At 40.1% G+C, this 14548-nt stretch overlaps 1 protein-coding gene across 1 annotated transcript in view; it reads left to right on the forward strand.

The window, feature by feature from the left end:
• Positions 1-14548, forward strand: part of PEPD (peptidase D) — a 999359-nt gene that overhangs the window by 687075 nt on the left and 297736 nt on the right. The gene's annotated exons all lie outside the window — the stretch shown is intronic.

Genomic DNA, 14548 nt, shown 5'->3' on the forward strand with positions numbered 1-14548 from the left:
ATCTTTCTGTGAAATAAAACGGAAAGAGCAGAGATTTGTCCCTTCAAGGAACTTGCAGACAAACCCTTATCCAAACCATCCTGAAGAAACTGTAAAATTCTAGGAATTCTGAAAGAATGCCAAGAGAATTTATGAGAAGAACACCATGAAATATAAGTCTTCCAACCTCAATAATAAATCTTTCTAGAAACAGATTTACTAGCCTGTAACATAGTATTAATCACTAGGTGTTCAATTTCCATACCTTCAAATTTAATGATTTGAGATCCTGATGGAAAAACGAACCTTGAGACAGAAGGTCCAGCCTTAATGGAAGAGGCCAAGGTTGGCAACTGGACATCCGAACAAGATCCACATACCAAAGTCTGTGAGGCCATGCTGGAGCTACCAGCAACACAAACAATTGTTCCATGATGATTTTGGAGATCACTCTTGGAAGAAGAACTAGAGGCGGGAAAATATAAGCAGGTTGGTAACACCAAGGAAGTGTCAACGCATCCACTGCTTCCGCCTGAAGATCCCTGGACCTGGACAGGTACCTGGAAAGTTTCTTGTTTAGATGAGAAGCCATAAGATCTGTTTCTGGAAGACCCCACATCTGAACAATATGAGAAAACAAATCTGGATGGAGGGACCACTCCCCCGAATATAAAGTCTGACGGCTGAGATAATCCGCTTCCCAATTGTCTACACCTGGGTTATGTACCGCAGAAATTAGACAAGAGCTGGATTCTGCCCAAGAAAGTATTTGAGATACTTCTTTCATAGCTAGGGGACTGTGAGTCAGAGATAGTCGAACATTGGGATTTAAGGATATTAATTGTGATATCCTTGTATGATCCCTGCACCATTGATTCAGCATACAAATCTGGAGAGGTCTCATATGAAAACGAGCAAAGGGGATCGCGTCCGATGCTGCAGTCATCAGACCTAAAACTTCCATGCACATAGCTACTGAAGGGAATGATTTAGACTGAAGGTTCCGACAAGCTGAAACCAATTTTAATCGTCTCTTGCCTGTTAGAGACAGAGTCATGGACACTGAATCTATCTGGAAACCTAAAAAGGTGACCCTTATCTGAGGAATCAAGGAACTTTTTGGTAAATTGATCCTCCAACCATGTCTTTGAAGAAACAACACTAGTTGATTTGTGTGAGATTCTGCAGAATGTAAAGACTGAGCTAGTACCAAGATATCGTCGAAATAAGGTAACACCGCAATACCCCGTTCTCTGATTGCAGAGAGTAGGGCACCGAGAACCTTTGAAAAGATTATTGAAGCTGTCGCTAGGCCAAAAAGAAGAGCTACAAATTGGTAATGCTTGTCTAGAAAAGAGAATCTCAGAAACTGATAATGATGTGGATGAATCGGAATATGAAGATATGCATCCTGTAAGTCTATTGTGGACATATAATGTCACCATTTTGAAAGTTGGTACTCTTACATAACGATTCAAAATTTTCAGATCCAGAACTGGTCTGAATGAATTTTCTTTCTTTGGGACAATGAATATATTTGAATAAAACCCCTGTTCCTGAAATGGAACTGGCTACTCCTGAAAGCTCCAGGTCTGAAACACACTTCAGGAAAGCCTGAGCCTTTACTGGATTTGCTGGAATGCGTGAGAGAAAATATCTTCTCACCGGAGGTCTTACTCTGAATCCTATTCGATACCCCTGAGAGACAATACTCAGAATCCATTGATTTTGAACAGAATTCGTCCAAATATCCTTGAAAAATCTTAATCTGCCCCCTATCAGCTGAGCTGGAATGAGGGCCGCACCTTCATGCGGACTTGGGGCCTGGCTTTGGTTTCTTAAACGGCTTGGATTTATTCCAATTTGAAGAAGGTTTCCAATTGGAAACAGATTCCTTGGGGGAAGGATTAGGTTTCTGTTCCTTAATTTGTCGAAAGGAATGAAAACGGTTAGAAGTTTTAGATTTAACCCTTAGGTCTTTTATCCTGAGGCAAAAAAAACTCCCTCCCCCCCAGTGACAGTTGAAATAATCAAATCCAACTGAGAACCAAATAACTTATTACCTTAGAAAGAAAGAGATAGCAATCTAGACTTAGAAGTCATGTCAGCATTCCAAGATTTAAGCCACAAAGCTCTTCTAGGTAAAATAGCTAAAGACATAGATTTAACATCAATTTTGATGATATCAAAAATGGCATCACAAATAAAATGATTAGCATGTTGAAGCAAGCGAACAATGCTAGACAAATCAGAATCCATTTCTTGTTTCCCTAAATTTTCCAACCAAAAAGTTGATGCAGCTGCAACATCAGCCAAACAAATTGCAGGCCTGAGAAGATGACCAGAATATAAATAGGCTTTCCTTAGATAAGATTCAAGTTTCCTATCTAAAGGATCTTTATAAGAAGTACTATCTTCCATAGGAATAGTAGTACGTTTAGCAAGAGTAGAGATAGCCCCATCAACTTTAGGGATCTTTTCCCAAAACTCCAATGTAACTGCTGGCAAAGGATACAATTTTTTAAACCTTGAAGAAGGAATAAAAGTAGTACCAGGCCTATTCCATTCCTTAGATATCATATCAGAAATAGCATCAGGAACTGGAAAAACCTCTGGAGTAACCACAGGATGTTTATAAACAGAATTTAAGTAGATTTGTCAGTGTCAATGTCTGAGGAAGGATCTTCTGAATCAGATAGATCCTCATCAGAGGAGGATAATTCAGTATGTTGTCGGTCATTTAAAATTTCATCAACTTTATGAGAAGTTTTAAAAGACCTTTTACGTTTATTAGAAGGCGGGATTGCAGACAAAGCCTTCTGAATAGAATCAGCAATAAAATATTTTAAATTCACAGGTATATCTTGTACATTAGATGTTGAAGGAACAACAACAGGCAATGCACTATTACTGATGGACACATTCTCTGCATGTAAAAGCTTATCATGACAACTATTACAAACCACAGCTGGAGAAATAATCTCCACAAGTTTACAACAAATGCACTTAGCTTTGGTAGAACTGTTATCAGGCAGCAGGGTTCCAACAGTGATTTCTGAGACAGGATCAGATTGAGACATCTTGCAAATGTAAGAGAAAAAACTACATATCAAGCAAAATTATTAATTTCCTTATATGGCAGTTTCAGGAATGGGAATAAAATGCAAACAGCATAGCCCTTTGATAGAGAAAAAAAGCAAGAGGCATATAGGAATGGGGTTTTAAATAATGAAAATATTTGGCGCCAAGTATGATGCACAAACAAACAGAATTTTTTTTGGCGCTAACAACATCCGGAAATGACACACTTGCGTCATCAAAGATGCAACCTTGTGAAATGACTCGTCATCGACTAAGACGCCGGAAATGACAAATTTGCGTCATTGAACGTAATTTTTGTGCGAAAAATGACGCAATATACTTTGGCATTTTGCACCCTCGCGAGCCTAATTTTGCCCGCAAATTAAGAAGAACAGTCAATTGAAAAAAGACTATACCCCAGGTAAGAAAATTTTTTCTCTAAAAAATGCATTTCCCAGATATGAAACTGACAGTCTGCAAAAGGAAATATACTTAAACCTGACTCATGGCAAATATAAGTACAATACATATATTTAGAACGTTATATAAATACATAAAGTGCCAAACCATAGCTAAGAGTGTAATGAAAACAAACTTACTAAAAGACACCCATCCACATATAGCAGATAGCCAAACCATTGCTGAAACGGTTATCAGTAGAGGTAATGGAATATGAGAGTATATCTTCGATCTGAAAAGGGAGGTAGGAGATGAATCTCTACAACCGATAACAGAGAACCTATGAAATAGATCTCCCGTGAGGAAAACCATTGCATTCAATAGGTGATACTCCCTTCACATCCCTCTGACATTCACTGTACTCTGAGAGGAATCGGGCTTCCAAATGCTGAGAAGCGCATATCAACGTAGAAATCTTAGCACAAACTTACTTCACGACCTCCATAGGAGGCAAAGTTTGTAAAACTGAATTGTGGGTGTGGCAAGGGGTGTATTTATAGGCATTTTGAGGTTTTGGAAACTTTTCCCCTCCTGGTAGGTTTGTATATCCCATACGTCACTAGCTCATGGACTCTTGCCAATTACATGAAAGAAATATATATATATATATATATATATATATATATATATATATATATATATATATATATATATATATATAAATAATCATGTATGGATAGATAGATAGATAGATAGATAGATAGATAGATAGATAGATAGATAGATAGATAGATATTGTACCATAAAACCATAAGATATATATAAAAAAATATTTATGAAAGAATATAACATATTATATTATTCTCTGTGAAGAACATTGGAATGTGAAATATTCATATTTACATGTCAGGTGAGCGCACTTCAGAATATGCGATTGGGTTTGCACGCATGTAGGTGTTACTATTTTGCTACGTTGACTTCTGTGGGTGGATACATTATCGTGCGCAAGATATTCTAAATTCAGCTTTTTACGAGCGTTTGAAAACAGTTTTTCTCCAACATAGGTGTGTCCGGTCCACGGCGTCATCCTTACTTGTGGGATATTCTCTTCCCCAACAGGAAATGGCAAAGAGCCCAGCAAAGCTGGTCATATGATCCCTCCTAGGCTCCGCCTACCCCAGTCATTCTCTTTGCCGTTGCACAGGCAACATCTCCACGGAGATGGCTAAGAGTTTTTTGGTGTTTAAATGTAGTTTTTATTCTTCAATCAAGTGTTTGTTATTTTAAAATAGTGCTGGTATGTACTATTTACTCTGAAACAGAAAAGAGAAGAAGATTTCTGTTTGTAAGAGGAAGATGATTTTAGCAAACGTTACTAAAATCGATTGCTGTTTCCACACAGGACTGTTGAGATGAAGTAACTTCAGTTGGGGGAAGCAGTTGGCAGACTTTTCTGCCTGAGGTATGATGGCCACATTTCTAACACGACTTGGTAATGCTGGAAGGCTGTCATTTTCCCTATGGGGACCGGTAAGCCATTTTCTTAGATTAAGTATAAGAATAAAGGCTTTTATAAGGGCTTAAAAAACTGGTAGACATTTTTCTGGGCTAAAACGATTACTTGCTAAGCATATTTGACAGATTATAGCACTTTATAGTTATTATAATCTTGGGGATTGTTGTTAAAAAACGGCAGGCACTGTATGGACACCTTTTTCAGATGGGGGCCTTCTCTAGTCATAGGCAGAGCCTCATTTTCGCGCCACTAATGCGCAGTTGTTTTTGGAAGGCAAGGCATGCAGATGCATGTGTGAGGAGCTAAGATCCACTGAAAAAGCTTATAGAAGGCGTCATTTGGTATCGTATTCCCCTCTGGGCTTGGTTGGGTCTCAGCAAAGCAGATTCCTGGGACTGTATAGGGGTTAAATGTAAAAACGGCTCCGGTTCCGTTATTTTAAGGGTTAAAGCTTTCAAATTTGGTGTGCAATACTTTTAAGGCTTTAAGTTACTGTGGTGAAATTTTGGTGAATTTTGAACAATTGCTTCATACTTTTTCGCATATTCAGTAATAAAGTGTGTTCTGTTTAAAATTTAAAGTGACAGTAACGGTTTTATTTTAAAACGTTTTTTGTGCTTTGTTGACAAGTTTAAGCCTGTTTACCATGTCTGAACCATCAGATAAACGATGTTCTATATGTATGAAAGCCAGTGTGTCTCCCCATTTAAATATATGTGATAATTGTGACATGGTGTCCAAACAAAGTAGGGACAATGATGCCACAGATAATAATAGTGCCCAAGATGATTCTTCAGATGAGGGGAGTAAGCATGGTACTGCATCACCCCCTTCTGTGTCTACACCAGTTTTGCCCACACAAGAGGCCCCTAGTACATCTAGTGCGCCAATACTTATTACTATGCAACAATTAACGGCTGTTATGGATAATTCTATTGCAAATATTTTATCTAAAATGCCTACTTATCAAAGAAAGCACGATTGCTCTGTTTTAAACACTGAAGAGCAAGAGGACGCTGATGATAACGCTTCTGACATACCCTCACACCAATCTGAAGGGGCCAGGAGGGAGGTTTTGTCTGAGGGAGAAATTTCAGATTCAGGGAAAATTTCTCAACAAGCTGAACCTGATGTTGAAACATTTAAATTTAAATTAGAACATCTCCGCGCACTGCTTAAGGAGGTATTATCTACTCTGGATGATTGTGACAATTTGGTCATTCCAGAGAAATTATGTAAGATGGATAAGTTCCTAGAGGTTCCGGTGCCCCCCGATGTTTTTCCTATACCCAAGCGGGTGGCGGACATAGTAAACAAGGAATGGGAAAGGCCCGGCATACCTTTTGTGCCTCCCCCTATATTTAAGAAAATTATTTCCTATAGTCGACCCCAGAAAGGACTTATGGCAGACAGTCCCTAAGGTCGAGGGGGCGGTCTCTACTCTAAACAAACGCACTACTATTCCCATAGAAGATAGTTGTGCTTTTAAAGATCCTATGGATAAAAAATTAGAGGGTTTGCTTAAAAGAATGTTTGTTCAGCAAGGTTACCTTCTTCAACCAATTTCGTGCATTGTTCCTGTCACTACGGCAGCGTGTTTCTGGTTCGAAGAACTAGAAAAGTCGCTCGATAAGGAATCTTCGTATGAGGAGATTATGGACAGAGTTCATGCACTTAAATTGGCTAACTCTTTTATTCTAGATGCCGCTTTGCAATTAGCGAGATTAGCGGCGAAAAATTCAGGGTTTGCTATTGTGGCGCGCAGAGCGCTCTGGCTAAAGTCTTGGTCAGCGGATGTGTCTTCCAAGACAAAATTGCTTAACATCCCTTTCAAGGGCAAAACACTGTTTGGTCCTGATTTGAAAGAGATTATTTCAGACATCACCGGAGGAAAGGGCCACGCCCTTCCTCAGGATAGGTCTTTTAAGGCTAGAAATAAGCCTAATTTTCGTCCCTTTCACAGAAACGGACCAGCCTCTACTTCTACATCCTCTAAGCAAGAGGGTAATACTTCTCAACCCAAACCAGCCTGGAGACCGATGCAAGGCTGGAACAAGGGTAAGCAGGCCAAGAAGCCTGCCACTGCTACCAAAACAGCATGAAGGGATGGCCCCCGATCCGGGACCGGATCTGGTGGGGGGCAGACTTTCTCTCTTTGCTCAGGCCTGGGCAAGAGATGTTCAGGACCCTTGGGCACTAGAAATAGTTTCTGAATGTTATCTCCTGGAATTCAAGGAACTACCCCCAAGGGGAAGGTTCCACAGGTCTCAATTATCTTCAAACCAAATAAAAAGACAGGCATTCTTACATTGTGTAGAAGACCTGTTAAGGATGGGAGTAATTCATCCAGTTCCAATAAGAGAACAAGGGATGGGATTTTACTCCAACCTGTTCATAGTTCCCAAAAAAGAGGGAACGTTCAGACCAATTCTAGATCTCAAGATCCTAAACAAATTTCTCAAGGTTCCATCATTCAAAATGGAAACCATTCGAATGATCCTTCCTACCATCCAGGAAGGTCAATTTATGACCACGGTGGATTTAAAGGATGCGTACCTCCATATTCCTATCCACAAGGAACATCATCAGTTCCTAAGGCTTTTCTGGACAAGCATTACCAGTTTGTGGCGCTTCCTTTCGGATTAGCCACTGCTCCGAGAATTTTCACAAAGGTACTAGGGTCCCTTCTAGCGGTTCTAAGACCAAGGGGCATTGCAGTAGTACCGTACTTGGACGACATCCTGATTCAAGCGTCACCTCTGTCAAAAGCAAAGGCTCATACGGACATCGTCCTAGCCTTTCTCAGATCTCACGGATGGAAAGTAAACATAGAAAAAAGTTCTCTTTCCCCGTCAACAAGAGTTCCCTTCTTGGGAACAATAATAGACTCCTTAGAAATGAGAATTTTTCTGACAGAGGTCAGAAAATCAAAACTTCTAAGCTCTTGTCAAGTTCTTCATTCTGTTCTTCGTCCTTCCATAGCGCAGTGCATGGAAGTAATAGGATTGATGGTTGCAGCAATGGACATAGTTCCTTTTGCACGAATTCATCTAAGACCATTACAACTGTGCATGCTCAGACAGTGGAATGGGGATTATACAGACTTGTCTCCGATGATTCAAGTAGATCAAAGGACCAGAGATTCACTCCGTTGGTGGCTAATCCTGGACAACCTGTCACAGGGAATGAGCTTCCGCAGACCAGAGTGGGTCATTGTCACGACCGACGCCAGTCTGGTGGGCTGGGGCGTGGTCTGGGAACCCCTGAAAGCTCAGGGTCTATGGTCTCGGGAAGAATCTCTTCTCCCGATAAACATTCTGGAACTGAGAGCGATATTCAATGCTCTCAAAGCTTGGCCTCATCTAGCAAAGGCCAAATTCATAAGGTTTCAATCAGACAACATGACGACAGTTGCATATATCAACCATCAGGGGGGAACAAGGAGTTCCCTGGCGATGGAGGAAGTGACCAAGATAATTCAATGGGCGGAGGATCACTCCTGCCACTTGTCTGCATTCCACATCCCAGGGGTGGAAAATTGGGAAGCGGATTTTCTGAGTCGTCAGACATTCCATCCGGGGGAGTGGGAACTCCACCCGGAAATCTTTGCCCAAATAACTCAATTATGGGGCATTCCAGACATGGATCTGATGGCGTCTCGTCAGAACTTCAAGGTTCCTTGTTACGGGTCCAGATCCAGGGATCCCAAGGCGACTCTAGTAGATGCACTAGTAGCACCTTGGACCTTCAACCTAGCTTATGTTTTCCCACCGTTTCCTCTCATTCCCAAGCTGGTAGCCAGGATCAACCAGGAGAGGGCTTCGGTGATCTTGATAGCTCCTGCGTGGCCACGCAGGACTTGGTATTCAGACCTGGTGAATATGTCATCGGCTCCACCATGGAAGCTACCTTTGAGACAGGACCTTCTTGTTCAAGGTCCATTCGAACATCCGAATCTGGTTTCTCTCCAACTGACTGCTTGGAGATTGAACGCTTGATTTTATCAAAGCGTGGGTTTTCAGATTCTGTAATAGATACTCTTATTCAGGCTAGAAAGCCTGTAACTAGAAAAATTTACCATAAGATATGGAAAAAATATATCTATTGGTGTGAATCTAAAGGATTCCCATGGAACAAGATAAAAATTCCTAGGATTTTATCCTTTCTACAAGAGGGTTTGGAGAAGGGATTATCTGCAAGTTCTCTGAAGGGACAGATTTCTGCGTTATCTGTTTTACTTCACAAAAGGCTGGCAGCTGTGCCAGACGTTCAAGCGTTTGTTCAGGCTCTGGTTAGAATCAAGCCTGTTTACAGACCTTTGACTCCTCCCTGGAGTCTTAATCTAGTTCTTTCAGTTCTTCAAGGGGTTCCGTTTGAACCCTTACATTCCGTAGATATTAAGTTATTATCTTGGAAAGTTTTGTTTTTGGTTGCAATTTCTTCTGCTAGAAGAGTTTCTGAGTTATCTGCTCTGCAGTGTTCTCCGCCCTATCTGGTGTTCCATGCAGATAAGGTGGTTTTGCGTACTAAGCCTGGTTTTCTTCCGAAAGTTGTTTCCAACAAGAATATTAACCAGGAGATAGTTGTACCTTCTTTGTGCCCGAATCCAGTTTCAAAGAAGGAACGTTTGTTACACAATTTGGACGTAGTCCGTGCTCTAAAATTCTATTTAGAGGCCACTAAAGATTTCAGACAAACTTCTTCTTTGTTTGTTGTTTATTCTGGTAAAAGGAGAGGTCAAAAAGCAACTTCTACCTCTCTTTCTTTTTGGATTAAAAGCATTATCCGTTTGGCTTATGAGACTGCCGGACGGCAGCCTCCTGAAAGAATCACAGCTCACTCCACTAGGGCTGTGGCTTCCACATGGGCCTTCAAGAACGAGGCTTCTGTTGACCAGATATGTAAGGCAGCGACTTGGTCTTCACTGCACACTTTTGCCAAATTTTACAAATTTGATACTTTTGCTTCTTCAGAGGCTATTTTTGGGAGAAAGGTTTTGCAAGCCGTGGTGCCTTCCATTTAGGTGACCTGATTTGCTCCCTCCCTTCATCCGTGTCCTAAAGCTTTGGTATTGGTTCCCACAAGTAAGGATGACGCCGTGGACTGGACACACCTATGTTGGAGAAAACAGAATTTATGCTTACCTGATAAATTACTTTCTCCAACGGTGTGTCCGGTCCACGGCCCGCCCTGGTTTTTTTAATCAGGTCTGATGAATTATTTTCTCTAACTACAGTCACCACGGTATCATATGGTTTCTCCTATGCATATTTCCTCCTGTACGTCGGTCGAATGACTGGGGTAGGCGGAGCCTAGGAGGGATCATATGACCAGCTTTGCTGGGCTCTTTGCCATTTCCTGTTGGGGAAGAGAATATCCCACAAGTAAGGATGACGCCGTGGACCGGACACACCGTTGGAGAAAGTAATTTATCAGGTAAGCATAAATTCTGTTACTTTCAACTTGTATTACAAGCGCTACCTGACATTCACAAAAAGCTTACTTCTAAAGCATTTAATGCTCGACTGGAGTGTTAAATTATGCTCCACTTGTAATCTGGCCCTTTGTCTGATAACAGAATAATTGCGATATGATAGTGAGCTGGTAAGAATATAGTTAGCGCTGCATTTTAAAACATTGAAAAATAAAGCCTTTTTGCAGCGGTGGCTAACATTTCCAGGATCATTTGGTAAAAATATAAAGTCTGAAGATATTCTTAAATACACTTTAATAGAAGTAGCATTGTAATTAATTGGGTGTTTAATAATTTCCCCTACGTTAAAATGTGTTCCATCACAGATAAAAAAATAGATATGCAAATGTATTTTATATAAACAGACGAAAAATAACTAATGCATTTTGCAGTGAATTTTTTCAAACATTGAAAATATTTTTTTTTATATATATATTAGTTTTTCTTTAATTCTTCATTCTCATATATATATATATATATATATATACATATAAAAAATCATGTATGTGTGTATAGATAGATAGATAGATAGATAGATAGATAGATAGATAGATAGATAGATAGATAGATATTGAACCATAAAACCATACGATATATAAAAAAAAATATATGAATAAATAGAACATATTCTTTTATATATATATATATATATATATATAAAAACACGGAAGGGTACTGCACTCTCAGACCGGATACACATCCCATGACCCTGCAACATGCACAGCCCTGGGTGCACAATAGCACTCTCAGGAAGCTGCACTGTCACCAGAACCACAGGCAGTTAACCCCAGACAGGTCTGGGTGCAAGGCACATAGGGAAAATTACAAAACAAATTAATACAGCACATAGAGAAAGTCCAGCACTCACTTGCAAGCTCTCAGTTAAGATTAAAAGCAAAAATGGAAGGGTTAGTCAATTAGTTAGTTCTCGCAATCAAATGGACTTTCTAAAGATACCATTATTTTCATCATGTCTTATAATTTACTAAAAATATAATAATAAAATATGAGGAAAAAATGGAAAAAAACACACTTTTTCTAACTTTGACCCCAAAATATGTTACACATCTACAATCACCAAAAAGCACCCATGCTAAATAGTTTCTAAATTTTGTCCTGAGTTTAGAAATACCCAATGTTTACATGTTCTTTGTTTTTTTTGCAATTTATGGGGCAATAAATACAAGTAGCACTTCGCCATTTCCAAACCACTTTTTTTTCAAAATTAACGCTAGTTACATTTGAACCCTGATATCTGTCAGGAGTACCTGAATATCCCTTGACATGTATATATTTTTTTTTAGAAGACAACCCAAAGTATTGATCTAGGCCCATTTTGGTATATTTCATTCCACCATTTCACCGCCAAATGCGATAAAAAAAAAAAAGTTCACTTTTTCACAAAATTTGTCACAAACTTTAGGTTTCCCACTGAAATTATTTACAAACAGCTTCTGCAATTATGGCACAAATGGTTGTAAATGCTTCTCTGGGATCCCCTTTTTTCAGAAATAGCAGACTTATATGGCTTTGGGGTTGCTTTTTGGTAATTAGAAGGCCGCTAAATGCTGCTGCGCACCACACGTTAATTATGCCCAGCAGTGAAGGGGTTAAATTAGCCTCCCACCTGACACATCCCACCCCCTGATCCCTCCCAAACAGCTCTCTTCCCTCCCCACCCCACAATTGTTCCCGCCATCTTAAGTACTGGCAGAAAGTCTGCCAGTACTAAATAAAAGAGTTTTTTTTTTAAATAAAAATAATAAAATATTTTAGCTGTGATGGACCCCTGCCTTAGCCCCAACCTCCCTGATCCCCCCTCCAGCTCTCTAACACTCTCCCCTACCTAATTACCGCCATCTTGGGTACTGGCAGCTGTCTGCCAGTACCCAGTTTGGCCCCAAAAAACCCCCAAAAAGTATTTTTATTTTATTTCTTCTGTTATGTGTGATCAGTCCACGGGTCATCATTACTTCTGGGATATTATCTGCTCCCCTACAGGAAGTGCAAGAGGATTCACCCAGCAGAGTTGCTATATAGCTCCTCCCCTCTACGTCACCTCCAGTCATTCTCTTGCACCCAAAGACTAGATAGGAGGTGTGAGAGGACTATGGTGATTATACTTAGTTTTTAGAACTTCAATCAAAAGTTTGTTATTTTACAATAGCACCGGAGCGTGTTATTACCTCTCTGGCAGAGTTTGAAGAAGAATCTACCAGAGTTTTTCTTATGATTTTAACCGGAGTAGTTAAGATCATATTGCTGTTTCTCGGCCATCTGAGGGAGGTAAAAGCTTCAGATCAGGGGACAGCGGGCAGTTGAATCTGCATTGAGGTATGTCGCAGTTGTTATTTTCTGAATGGAATTGATGAAAAAATCCTGCCATACCGTTATAATGAACATGTATGTATACTCTACACTTTAGTATTCTGGGGATGGTATTTCACCGGAATTACTCTGTAAAAGTACATTAAACCTTTTTATTAGGTATTTTTCATGTTAAACGTTTTTGCTGGAATGTAGAATCGTTTGCATTAATGAGGTACTGAGTGAATAAGTATTTGGGCATTATTTTCCACTTGGCAGTTTGCTTGTGTTAATTATGACAGTTTCGTTTCTCTCTCACTGCTGTGTGTGAGAGGGAGGGGCCGTTTTTGGCGCTCTTTGCTACGCATCAAAAATTTCCAGTCAGTTTTTCTGCATGATCCGGTTCATCTCTAACAGAACTCAGGGGTCTTCAAACTTCTTGAAGGGAGGTAGATTCTCTCAGCAGAGCTGTGAGACTTATATAGTGACTGTGATTTAAAACGTTGTTTAAAATTTAATTAGTGTTATTTTACTAATGGGAACAAACCTTTGCTAAAAAGTTGTGTTGTTTGTTAAGAGTGATGCTATAACTGTTTTTCAGTTCATTATTTCAACTGTCATTTAATCGTTTAGTGCTTCTTGAGGCACAGTACGTTTTTATTAAATAAAATTGTAACCGAGTTGCATGTTTATTGCTAGTGTGTTAAACATGTCTGATTCAGAGGAAGATACCTGTGTCATTTGTTCCAATGCCAAGGTGGAGCCCAATAGAAATTTATGTACTAACTGTATTGATGCTACCTTAAATAAAAGCCAATCTGTACAAATTGAACAAATTTCACCAAACAGCGAGGGGAGAGTTATGCCGACTAACTCGCCTCACGTGTCAGTACCTGCATCTCCCGCCCGGGAGGTGCGTGATATTATGGCGCCTAGTACATCTGGGCAGCCATTACAGATAACATTACAAGATATGGCTACTGTTATGACTGAAGTTTTGGCTAAATTACCAGAACTAAGAGGCAAGCGTGATCACTCTGGGGTGAGAACAGAGTGCGCTGATAATTCTAGGGCCATGTCTGATACTGCGTCACAGCTTGCAGAGCATGAGGACGGAGAGCTTCATTCTGTAGGTGACGGTTCTGATCCAAACAGATTGGATTCGGATATTTCGAATTTTAAATTTAAATTGGAAAACCTCCGTGTATTACTAGGGGAGGTCTTAGCAGCTCTCAACGATTGTAACGCTGTTGCAATACCAGAGAAAATGTGTAGGTTGGATAAATACTTTGCGGTACCGGCGAGTACTGACGTTTTTCCTATACCTAAGAGATTAACTGAAATTGTTACTAAGGAGTGGGATAGACCCGGTGTGCCGTTCTCACCCCCTCCAATATTTAGAAAGATGTTTCCAATAGACGCCACCACACGGGACTTATGGCAAACGGTCCCTAAGGTGGAGGGAGCAGTTTCTACTTTAGCTAAGCGTACCACTATCCCGGTGGAGGATAGCTGTGCTTTTTCAGATCCTATGGATAAAAAATTAGAGGGTTACCTTAAGAAAATGTTTATTCAACAAGGTTTTATATTACAACCCCTTGCATGCATCGCGCCGATCACGGCTGCGGCAGCATTTTGGATTGAGTCTCTGGAAGAGAACCTTAGTTCAGCTACGCTGGACGACATTACGGACAGGCTTAGAGTCCTTAAACTAGCTAATTCATTCATTTCGGAGGCCGTAGTACATTTAACCAAACTTACGGCTAAGAATTCAGGATTCGCCATTCAGGCAC

The sequence above is a fragment of the Bombina bombina genome, chromosome 1, assembly GCF_027579735.1.
Source record: "Bombina bombina isolate aBomBom1 chromosome 1, aBomBom1.pri, whole genome shotgun sequence".
Classification (NCBI taxonomy): Eukaryota; Metazoa; Chordata; class Amphibia; order Anura; family Bombinatoridae; genus Bombina; species Bombina bombina.